This window comes from Typopeltis vanoorti, chromosome 10 (genome assembly GCF_054136105.1).
Source record: "Typopeltis vanoorti isolate ZY-2024b chromosome 10, IOZ_Tvanoo_1.0, whole genome shotgun sequence".
NCBI classification, from domain to species: Eukaryota; Metazoa; Arthropoda; class Arachnida; order Uropygi; family Thelyphonidae; genus Typopeltis; species Typopeltis vanoorti.
The window spans coordinates 15,987,816-15,999,111 of NC_143558.1; the positions used below are offsets into that span (position 1 = coordinate 15,987,816).

At 34.8% G+C, this 11,296-nt stretch overlaps 1 protein-coding gene across 2 annotated transcripts in view; it reads right to left on the minus strand.

Moving 5' to 3' along the window:
• The window catches only part of LOC150102187 (mitogen-activated protein kinase-binding protein 1-like), a 344,972-nt gene extending 334,310 nt beyond the window's left edge, over nucleotides 1–10,662 (minus strand). For both annotated transcript variants that reach the window (XM_090398639.1, XM_090398638.1), the window contains exon 1: nucleotides 10,242–10,662. The gene's annotated coding sequence lies outside the window, so the exon portion shown is untranslated. The remainder of the gene's footprint in view (nucleotides 1–10,241) is intronic.
• Between the last annotated feature and the right edge of the window lie 634 nt (nucleotides 10,663–11,296).

Consider the following 11,296-nt stretch of genomic DNA (forward strand, 5'->3'; position numbering starts at 1 on the left):
AAGCTCTGTACTAGACGAACTGGACTTCAGGAGATGGGGGATGAGAAATCTGGGGATCATGATGAACAGGGAACAGAGGTTTAGTGGACACTTATGAATAATTAACCAGGTTTGACTTGTAGGCTTTTTATTCATTAAAACTGAATGTTTCTCTGACACATTTTGTTGTCTATATGGCTGACAACATCTTCGGGGAAATATTTAACACAAACAAAAACATTTCCATCAGCCTATAAATCAAAATAATGGATTGACAGTTTTAATCTCGTGTACATTAGGCACATGTGCAAAGCCTATAGGTTGTTGTGTAAATTCTGTATGTGATTGCTGACATAGGAAAGATTGTGAATACTGCACATGTTAATCAATGATTTCCAAATGTCGTGAAGGGTTATCAGTTCTTGATTTCAATTTAGTATGCCTTTTGAGCAAATGACCTCAGAAGACTTATTAAACAATCTGATGAAAGTATTCTCTTCTAAGCATGGCATGGAGGAAGCCTGTCAATCTACTGTGCAATGTTCTGCAAGGATGTGTGCTACAAGTCCACTTTTTCTTTCTTCTCTCTTATTTCAATATCGCACACATTCTTTTTTTTACAAATTTTGAAACTTTTCCCACATGACACATGTATACTTTTCTGCAAGAACAAAGAATCTTGTATATCCCAGAATGTTTGTAGAACAAAATATGGTCTTCGTGGGAATGTAGGAAACTTTGAATGACATTAAGTGGTTTGAAGGCCATTCTGATGACTGATTTTAATAATTGGGCTAGTTTTCTTGATGTGTTGCCAACATATGGTAAGGAGACTATGCCTTAAACTTCATGAGATCTGGAAGTCATTTATTAGTGTATGTAACTTTCACACCTCTCTTATGCCAGCAATCACATGCATAGTTTACATAACAATGTACATGATATGCCTAATGATACATGTGATTAAACTATCAATCCATCATTTTTCAATCTATAGAAATAACAGCTGCTAGAAACGTTTGAGGATTTTTGGTGTGGGTGTGTGTTAAATACCTTCCTGAAGATGCTGTCAGCTATACAGACACAAAATATGTCAGAGAAGCATTCTCTGACATATTTCATTTCTTAGATGAATAAAATGTCTATGAGACAAACCTGGTTAATAATTCATAACTGATATAAACTACTTGAAGTTAATTATTTAAAAACGTTTAGGTGACAAACCACAAAAGTTGTAAGGGTTATCCACAAAATTGCTGCTGTATGCAAAGAACTCTGACAAGTGTATATACAGTGACAGTCCCACTGTATAAGGTACTAATCAGGCCTCACTTAACGTTCTATGCACATATCTAATCACCTGGCTATACTGGTGATAAGGAAATACTGGAGAGAAAGAATGCAAAGGGCCATACTTATGCACAGTTGCACTAGGCTCCAGCTATGAACCCCAAAAAATTAAGACCAAACAATGAAGAAGGGGTCCCAGAGGGGCCCCCCATCCTCAGGAAAAGTGTGAGTATGGCATTGAGTGCAAAGATGAATAACCAAGACCATCTCATTTCACAATTTTGGAAGAATGAGAAAATATGGTCTTTAGAGTTGGGAAGCTAGGAGGGGTGATATGATTGAGACATGTAACTTGGTAAGAGGAGCCTATCAGATAGATATAGGGGAATTATTTCATAGAATAATGAGTGATCTGAGAATGGGATATCATCCCTGGAAATTATATAAGTCCTGTTAGTAAGGGGAAAAGGCTGAGGAAATGTAAATTACTTAGTTCAGTGGATAGACAGAAAAGAGATGATATGACAGAAGCATTTAAATCAGTGTGGGGGAATTTTATTTTTGAGGTTTAATAAAGAAGAATTATACAGAGAATGGTGAATGAGAGGTGTAAAACAAAAAATCATCCTGGAAGTTGTGTAAAGGTGTGGTGAACAAGAAGTAGATTTTTATTTACATTGAAAATAGTGGTGAGTGAAATGCCTTGCTAGAATGTTTTTTTTTTTTTTTTATACTGATCCCATATGCAAAGGGGTCAAGAGACCTATAAGCACACTAGCACCATATGTGGGTACATATGAGGCCTGAGATAGAAGTTTATTAATTTTTTTTGTTTGTTTGTTTGTTTTTGAAGAGCTGCAGGTTGTTTGGGAATACTTCATGAAGAAGGCTGTTCCAGCAGGTTTGGTGTGTTTGCAGATGAACAATAAAACAATGCTGAGCAGCCTGCTGCTCTTGTATTAACAGGTGCAACAGAAAATTGAGGAATTATGGTTGCCAATTCACTGGAGCAGTGACTATAAAAGTACCTGAAGAATAGACATGGTGCTGAAACAATGCCTGTGAGCAGTATTCTAAGCATGGACAGATTTGGGATTTGTATATAGTTAAGAGTTGGTTGGGTGTAAAATAGTCTCCAGAACAAAAGAGAATGCCAAGTTTCTTGGATGCTAAAGAGGCTATTGATGTCATTCCTTTATGTCAGGAGAGACTGGAGATAAACTTTAGTTCAAGCAGGAGAGATCTGATCTTCTCTGGTGATTTGTGTATTACTGAGGGTAAGGGTACGTGAGTTGAGATCTCTTTTGCAAGAAATGCAAGACTGTTTTATGTCTGTTAATTTTTTAAACTATACTAAGGATGCCCTGAATACATGGGCAAAAATTCTATATTAAATAAATAATTGCATGTACATACATTATCCATTGTTATTTCCTTATATTGACTGTTAACATATGTCCTGTAGCAGTTCTGCATGATAAAAAACACTTCTAGGAGAACATACCTCTGCATGATAATAACCAACTCGCCTTCTGCTGAAATGCCTTTATAAAGGTTTCTTCCATAAACAGGATTTTACTGTCAACATATTGTTAAAAACTGCATTTATAAAAGCCTTTCAGCAGAAGGAAAGTTAGTTATTCTCATGTAGAAGTATGTTCTTTAATAAGTTTTTTTTTTTTTTTTTAATCACATAGAACTGGGATCAGCAACCTTTTCAGACTCGCGGGCCACATTCAACCTTTATTTTTAATTATTGGTCCGCAAGCATTTAATTAAGAGAAAATAACGATTGAAAAAAATACTTACGTTATCAATTTTTATTATATCTATCTTAAAAAACACAAATATTTAAAGTACGAGATATATGAAACAAGCATGAAAATAAAACTCAACGAAAAATTATCACATAAAAACAAAGATGACCTCTCCATTGCTGCTGCCTTGGTATCTTCACTTCTGGGCCTAGCTCCCACTGACGAGACCTCAATAAAGGTCGAAACCAGTCTGGGTAGTGGCCCTTCCCTTAATGCATAACATTATACATATCCACAAGGAGATGTGTTTTGCATTATGGGAGATACTGAGATAGGAGTGATGTTAGCTTGGTCCACCTTTGCTATGAGTTGCCCAGTGTTGTACTACCTTACTTCAGTCCTGAAGATATTTTCAGGTGCAAACTTTGTTTGCTCACACGTGGATAAAGGATTAAACTAAATTTATTACAAAAAAAAAAAAAGTAATATAGTTTATACATCACAATATGTATGTCTCCCTGCTTAATGCGACTTTTGTGATTATTTTCCCTTAGCCAAATTATCTATATCCACTTTATAACTTGAAGTGCAAATTCAAATCGAGGCATGCAAATGTTCATCAGTCAGTCCAGAAGAAAATTTATTTTCTTCTGGACTGACTGATGACTTCTCGAACATTCTAAAACTCATGGCAGAAAAGGGTTGACTCGCACCAAGGTGCATGGAAATATCAAGAAGTATAGGTATAAAATTATTTTTAATTTATTATTTAAAGAATTCAACATATAGACCACATGCCATGTAAGTATGGTTGACCTTTTAAGGGCTGCCAAAAATGCACGTTTGGGCCGCCAGTTGCCAACCCCCTGATGTAGAAGATATGTAGTTAACAAATATAATATAAGGAAATAACAACAGCCTGGTTTAGTGCATGTCAGTTTAATGTTGCCAACTCCAAAGTTTGCATTTTCTGAAGCAAAGAGAATACAATATACTCTATCAGTACAGTCCATTCTTAACGCAGCTGCAGTCATATAATTTAACCATAATGAATACAGATTACCATTATTTCCAGAATAATATTAATAATAATACCAGAATGTAATGTAATATTTAAAAAAAGGATTGATGGTAATGGTGAATAAAGGGCTGAAGCTTAGGGAGGATACTACAGCAGTTGTAAAAGTTGCCATGAGAATGACCATATTAAGAAGGATTGTGTCAGTGAATAAGACATCAACTAGGATGCACCTGGCCTCCTACATTCGTATCTGGTTTCCGGATTGGGTAGCAGAAAAAATCCAAGACTGTATAACCTATGAATGTTAGAGTATAAGGATAAATTGAGAGAATGTGTATGGTAGAGTTATTGGAAGGTAGGAACATGATTAAGACTTATAATGCTGGTGACAAGGGTTCATCAGACAGATGCAAAGGAAAATTGCTACACAAGACAGAAGCTAATAGGAGAATGGATTGTGTCAGTGAATAAGACATCAACTAGGATGCACCTGGTCTCCTATATTCGTATCTGGTTTCTGGATTGGGTAGCAGAAAAAATCCAAGACTATAGTCAAGATTGTATAACCTATGAATGTTAGAGTTATTGGAAGGTAGGAACATGATTAAGACTTATAATGCTGGTGACAAGGGTTCATCAGACAGATGCAAAGGAAAATTGCTACACAAGACAGAAGCTAATAGGAGAATTCTGCTGTCCTATTAGCTTCTGTCTTGGAGAGCAGAATGCATTACCAGATATGTATTAAATGAAAGGCCAAAACATAAAGTCACATGACTCCATGCAGTGCCTTTCAAAGGATCTAATTAAATTTCTCAGGATTTTTATTTTTTTTATAATACAGGGTGGCCCACAAGTAGAAACATGCCATAGAAAGGGCCCATCTTTGTAAAGCAACTGCTTAAGTTTTTTAACATCACACCAGATTTTTTTATTAGTTGAAACAAAAAAACACATGTAAATGCCTAACTAATAAAAAAAATCAGGTGTGATGTTAAAAAAACTTACGCAGCTGCTTTGCAAAGATAGGCACTTTCTACAGCATGTTCCATGACTTATGGGCCAAGCTATTAAAAAAAAAAAAAAATGTTCATTTTATTTACATAAAATGCAGTTTACACGATGCTGCTTCATCCCAAATGCCTCTCGACTCTCAAGAATACTGCATATATATTCTTTATATCTTGCATATTTTTTTATCACTTCATTTCACATTTCAACAAATATTAGAATTTTGGGATGAGTTTGTTTATATTAATTAGGCAGCATGTGAGAGAAAAAACAGCATGTGCAGTTGCAGCAGTTAGAATAGGTGATGATTTGGGGAAATCGTTTAAAACAAGCAGAGGTACTAGACAGGGAGACCCAATATCACCAAGCATTTTCATCGCACATTTAGAAAGAGCAATGGATAAAATGAAAGAAGATGCCAAAGGAATATCTGTACACAGAATGAGAATTAACAATCTGAGATTTGCAGATGACACTGTTATTATTGAAGAAGATGAAAGAGAACTACAAAAAACACTTAAACTGTTAAATGAGGAAGGGAAGAGATTTGGACTTATGAACTTTGAAAAAACAAAGACAATGGTATCTGGCGAGAAGAACATGAAACAAAAGATACAAGTGGATGGAACTGATATAGAAAATGTAGAACAATTCACATATTTGGGAAGTAAACTGACATATGACTTGGACTGTAAAAAAGAAATAAAGATCAGGATTACAAAGGGAAGAACAAATCTGAAGGCCATTGATTAACATCTGGAAAAGTAAAGTGATCAGTCTGCAAACAAAACTAAGAGTATTGGAAACATGCATCTTCAGCGGTGTACTGTACAGATCTGAAACGTGGGTAATAAATAAGGAATCAAGAAAAAGAATTTTAGCATTTGAAAGAACTTGTTACAGGAAGATTCTAAGAATAGGATGGGTATACAGAAAATCACCAATGAAGAGCTCTATCAGAAGATACAACCAAAACAGAATCTAATGCAGAAGATTATAAAATGGCAGCTGCAATTATTTGGACACATCTGTAGAATGAGTGAGGACAGAAGATAAAGACATTTATGTTTGGTATTTTGGATGGTTTAAACAGAAGAGGTAGACCATACAGAGAATGGATAGACGATATAAAAGACTGGTGTGCAATGGGTATACAAAAACTGTGACACCATGCACTGGACAAAGACAGGTGGAAGAAAATAGTGAAATAGGCATCGGACATCAACGAGCAGTGAGCCCATGGTTCGTGATGATGATGCGAGAGAAAGGACTCAAGGTGCAAGAGTATTGGACCTGGTCAAAGGATTGAAACAGCTATCTATAACTAAGGTGGCCACATTACCGCCAATTGGGCAAAATGACCATGCAGTCTTGACTTGAGAAATTGAAAAAAATGAGGAATATTCTGTCAAGAATAGGTATATGTGGAATGACAAGGCAGGTGATTATGACAAACTCAGGAGGAAGCTCAAAGCTGTGCCATGGCATAAAACCCTGCGGGGGAAGGATGTTAGTAGTGCATGGGAGATAGTTAAGCAGCATCTAGAGAAACCTACATTAAATTATAGACCTAAAGTAAGCAAGGTTAATCAGGTAGAAGCCACATGGATGAGTAATAGCACTATGCATGAGCTTCAGAAAAAGAAAATACTGTGGAGGTTATATAAGGAAAAAGATGACCAGCAAACTTGTGATCAGTAATGGTCAGGCAAAAAGGGTAACCAGTATGGTAAGGAAAGCAAAAATTACAAAAAGAAACTAGCTGAGCAGGCCAAGGGAAATCCCAAGGAGTTATTTTGTGAAAAGTAAGAGGAAGAATGATTATGGAAGAACAACCTTAATGAGTGCTGATGGTCACCAGGTGACAGAAACAGATAAATTAGTTGTTAGTGAGTGACCGCTTTGTAAGGATATATCATCCAAGTGAGGTTAATGCTGTGACAAAGACTTATGTGGGAACAAGGGTGGATGAACTGGAGGTTCTTGGAATATTGCAGAATTTCAATGTGAATACTGATGTGGGATTAGATGGGATAACAGCTTGCATTTTGCAGAAATATGCCAGGAGAGTGGAATGAGGGCAAAATAATTCCCTTGCATAAGGGTGGTTCTAAGACTCCAGTGGTAAATTATAGACCAATCAGCATCTCAGGTGTGGTGGTAAAAGTATTGAAAAAAATTGATCAAGAAGAGAATTAAGGAATGGATAGATAGTAATATGATACTCTATGAGGGGTGACATGGCTTTGTGAACAGTAGGTCATGCCTTAGTAATTTACTAGCGTTTAATAATGGAGTAACAGTGGAGTTGAATAACGGAAATGGCTACACACTGATTCTGCTGGAATTTGTAAAGTCACTAACCAAATACCACTGGAACTCTGTTACACATATTAGGAAAAATTGGGATGGTTATGTGGATAAGAGGGTGGCTTCTGGACAGATATCAAAAAGTGGTGTAGAATGCAGGAGGAGCAGAATCCAGGCAAAATCAGTGATGTGCGCAAGGTTCAGTGCTAGGATCACTACTGTTTAATTTATACACAAATGATATAGGAAATAGCCTGAAAAGAGGTATTCAGTTGTTTTTTTTTTGTTGATGATGCAAAATTAAGTAGGGTAATAGTGAATCAAGCAATGTAGAGAGCTTGCAGGATGATTTAAACAGGTTGTCAGTATAGGCAAAAGATAATGGGTATCAATTTAATGAAGCTAGAGATTGAAGTTTAGCAGACATATTGCTAAGGTAGTTCATAAGATTACTTGGCTATTGAAAAACACACTAGCAAGTAGAGTTAAGGAAGTTGTTATTCCTCTTTATAAGGCTTTGATTCATCCACTTCTGAATTACTATGCTCAGGTCTGGTCTCCTGGGTTTCTTGGGATGAGCAAGTGGTGGAGAGGATTCAGAAGTGCACAATCAAGATGGTGAGTGGTCCGTGGAACATTCCTCCAAAAGGATAGATTGCGGATGTGTGGACTGCAGAAGTTGGTTGACAGGTAAAAAAGAGGTGATATGATAGGAACATTTAAACTACTGAAAGGGTTTTATAGGATTGATACGGAGGAAATGTTTCAGCACTTGGCTAGAGGGGGGAGAACAATAGGTCATCCCTATGAGTTGAGTGTGGTTAGTAGCAGCATCACAACTACATTTTTCACTTGGAGAGTTGTAAATGAATAGAATGGGTTGCCAGAGTCAAGTGTTAGCACTTTGTCTATTAATGGGTTCAAAGTGAGATATGATAGATTGTGTTAATAATTTGAGTCACCAATGATGAGTCTTCAGACTCCACGGAGGTGTCCTTACAGTAATAATAAGAATTAAACAAATAAATGAAGGACAAAAGTAAATGCCACATTCAATTACAGATATGCACCAGTTAGTTTAAACATGAAATATAAGTTTTATAATCACAAAAGGTGAAGAGATCTGATCATAGTAAAACTATGTAAATTGTAATCTGGTAGAAATTTTACAAATTTTCACACCCAACAATACAACCATATTTCCACTAGTTTTCATGAAATGAAATCATTTTTTTAATATGTTATAAAGTTAAACATAATATGCAAATATCATAATTGGTAATGCAGTATGCCACAGTATCACAAAAAATAACAGGGTTATATAGGCTTGTCCATAAATTACATCATTTCCTAAGGTAGGGAGAAGAATATTAGAATGCTATATAACAGAAAAAATGGCTCTATTTTCCAAAAACATTTCTCGCATCCCCCCCAATACAATCTATAGAGGATCAATAATCAGTGTAGTGTAATCCACAAAGGATCTTCAATTTTCTTGTTTTATAAAATAAATGTGCATTATTTGATGAATATCCCTGTTGTTTTCATGATTACAGTTTAACATAACTCTTAGCAATATTGACTGAAGGTTAATTTATTGAATTTTCAAGTTTACCAAGCCCTGATCCAGTTGCAAGTTTAAAGACTGGTATTAGCAAATTCATGTTTATATATATACAAAAAAATAAATAATAATAAAAATGTAAGCCTCAGTCTGATAAAGAAACACAGGATTTTATATATATATATATATATATATATATATATATATATATACACACACACACATGCACACACACAACTTTTTGAAATTCAGTAAAAGTGTGTTATATTTTATTTCACCACCGCTATTTAAAGACTACATCAATTTTTGCAATATCAAACTCGAAAATTAAGCTCACATTTATTATTGCAAGAAGAGGTAAAAAATATTGTAATCTGTGCAGTCGGAATATGAAAACATAAAAATTGCATCACCACTGAATTTGTATCTTTGAACTATGAATGAACTTTTCATTTAAATTTTATACTCCATGGATAACAATTTAAATGTTCAGGGGACGGGTCAATAAGTTATAATAAAGTTTAAGACACTAAATAATTGTACTATTTTAATAATCAGTAGTTTTATTCTTAAAGTAATGTTTTATGTGTAAATAAAGTTGCACACTTTATATTATGAAATCAACATATTAAAATAATATTTTTCATTTTATGAAATTGTGCTTTTTCAGGGAGGAATATTTTAAATCATAGTTTGTGACGTTGTTTGTAAAGTTTACAAACATAGTTTGTAAACTTTATCCCCTTAACTTTTTATCCTACCTTACTTTTTATCCCCTTAACTGATCAACCTCGCCAGAAAAAAATAGCCGTTTGGCTTTTCATCATAGTTTGTAAAGTTGGAAACAGTTTAGAAATGAGAAAAATTGCGTTACATAATTCATCTATGAGTCCTATGTCACTTATGTTATGATCCAGTGTGAAAAATAGTTTCTTTTAAGGTTGTTATCAGATGAATATTGGGACCATAAATAACTCATTATCTTAATTCGGTATTATTCGAACACAGCAGAGTTCTAAAAAAGTTTCTTGGATGCGATGTTTCTATACTTAATTCTAAGCTATCGAGTATTTTCTTGGTTTATTTTCAGTAAAACTAAAGGAAATTGATACACTTTCCACTGGGCATGCATCTGGTCAATGGAAATTAAACCCGATTAACTAACTACACTGTCAGTGCCTGAATACAGTATATAATTATATAATTAAAAAACACGCAATCACCACCTCACTGGTTTGAACAATTTATAATAATATAAATTATTATATAATATATATCTAACTAGTCAACCAGAAAAATATTAACCTACCTCTATTTCAGTTTCCACTTATTGTCTACCCAAGTCGTAGTATTTTCTGAATATGATGTGGAACATTATGAAGCTTCTGTGTGAAACGCTGAGCATTCCAAGCTGGAAAACGAATTTCCAGGTAAAAGGCGTGGAAATTCAAAGGTGTCATTCAAACAGAAAGGCCAGAAACAGTGAAGTGAGCTGCTTATGATCAAGCACATTAATAATTAGCTGTGTCTTAAATTACCGGTAGTAAATACGTATCCATATATGAATGCACATTCTAACACATAACTGATGGTGCAGTTCCGTAAACTAAAAAATTCATTCATAACATCGCAGGCAGGTCTAAGATCATAGTGAGATCATTAAACATCGCAAATAAAATGCGCAGACTTTTTATGCATACATATCATAAGACTCGATATGTTTTCACAGCAAGAAGCATACCTAACACAACATAAATAGTTTTTCAAAAAGAAAGAGTAAGAGAGAATTTTAAAAAAAAAGAACAATTTAAAAACCAAAATATAGAAACTATCATAACCGCCTTTTCTGCATCATGCTGCCCTCTTTCGAGAAATGTTAGAAACAATAACATATATTATATTATATTATACCACGTTAAATAGCAGAAAATACTCTGATTAAATATAAATATACTCAATGATACTCGGGTAACTATATCTCATTGAAACTTATTAAGTGTATTTAATTCAAATTTCTCTTAATCAGCTTAGGAACAAGACACGGGGGCAGATGCCTGCCATAGTCTTGCCACTTTTGTATTTAGGCTTAAGTACAGACTGAAGCCCAGGTGTTTTAATTGAATGAGGACAGCAAAAGGAAAGAATTAAACAAACGATATCTCGTCTGTATCACAGAAATATCATCTGGGATACAAGATAAGAATTGTAATAATCCATAAATCGCTCTCTCTCTCTCTCTCTCTCACACACACACACAAATAAATAAATATGAAGATGTTAGCATACATGCCCAACAAGGTGAAAGGTGCTCGCTCCCTCACATAGGCGGGAGCAAGTAGGTTTATCTGATGTAGAGATAATGCC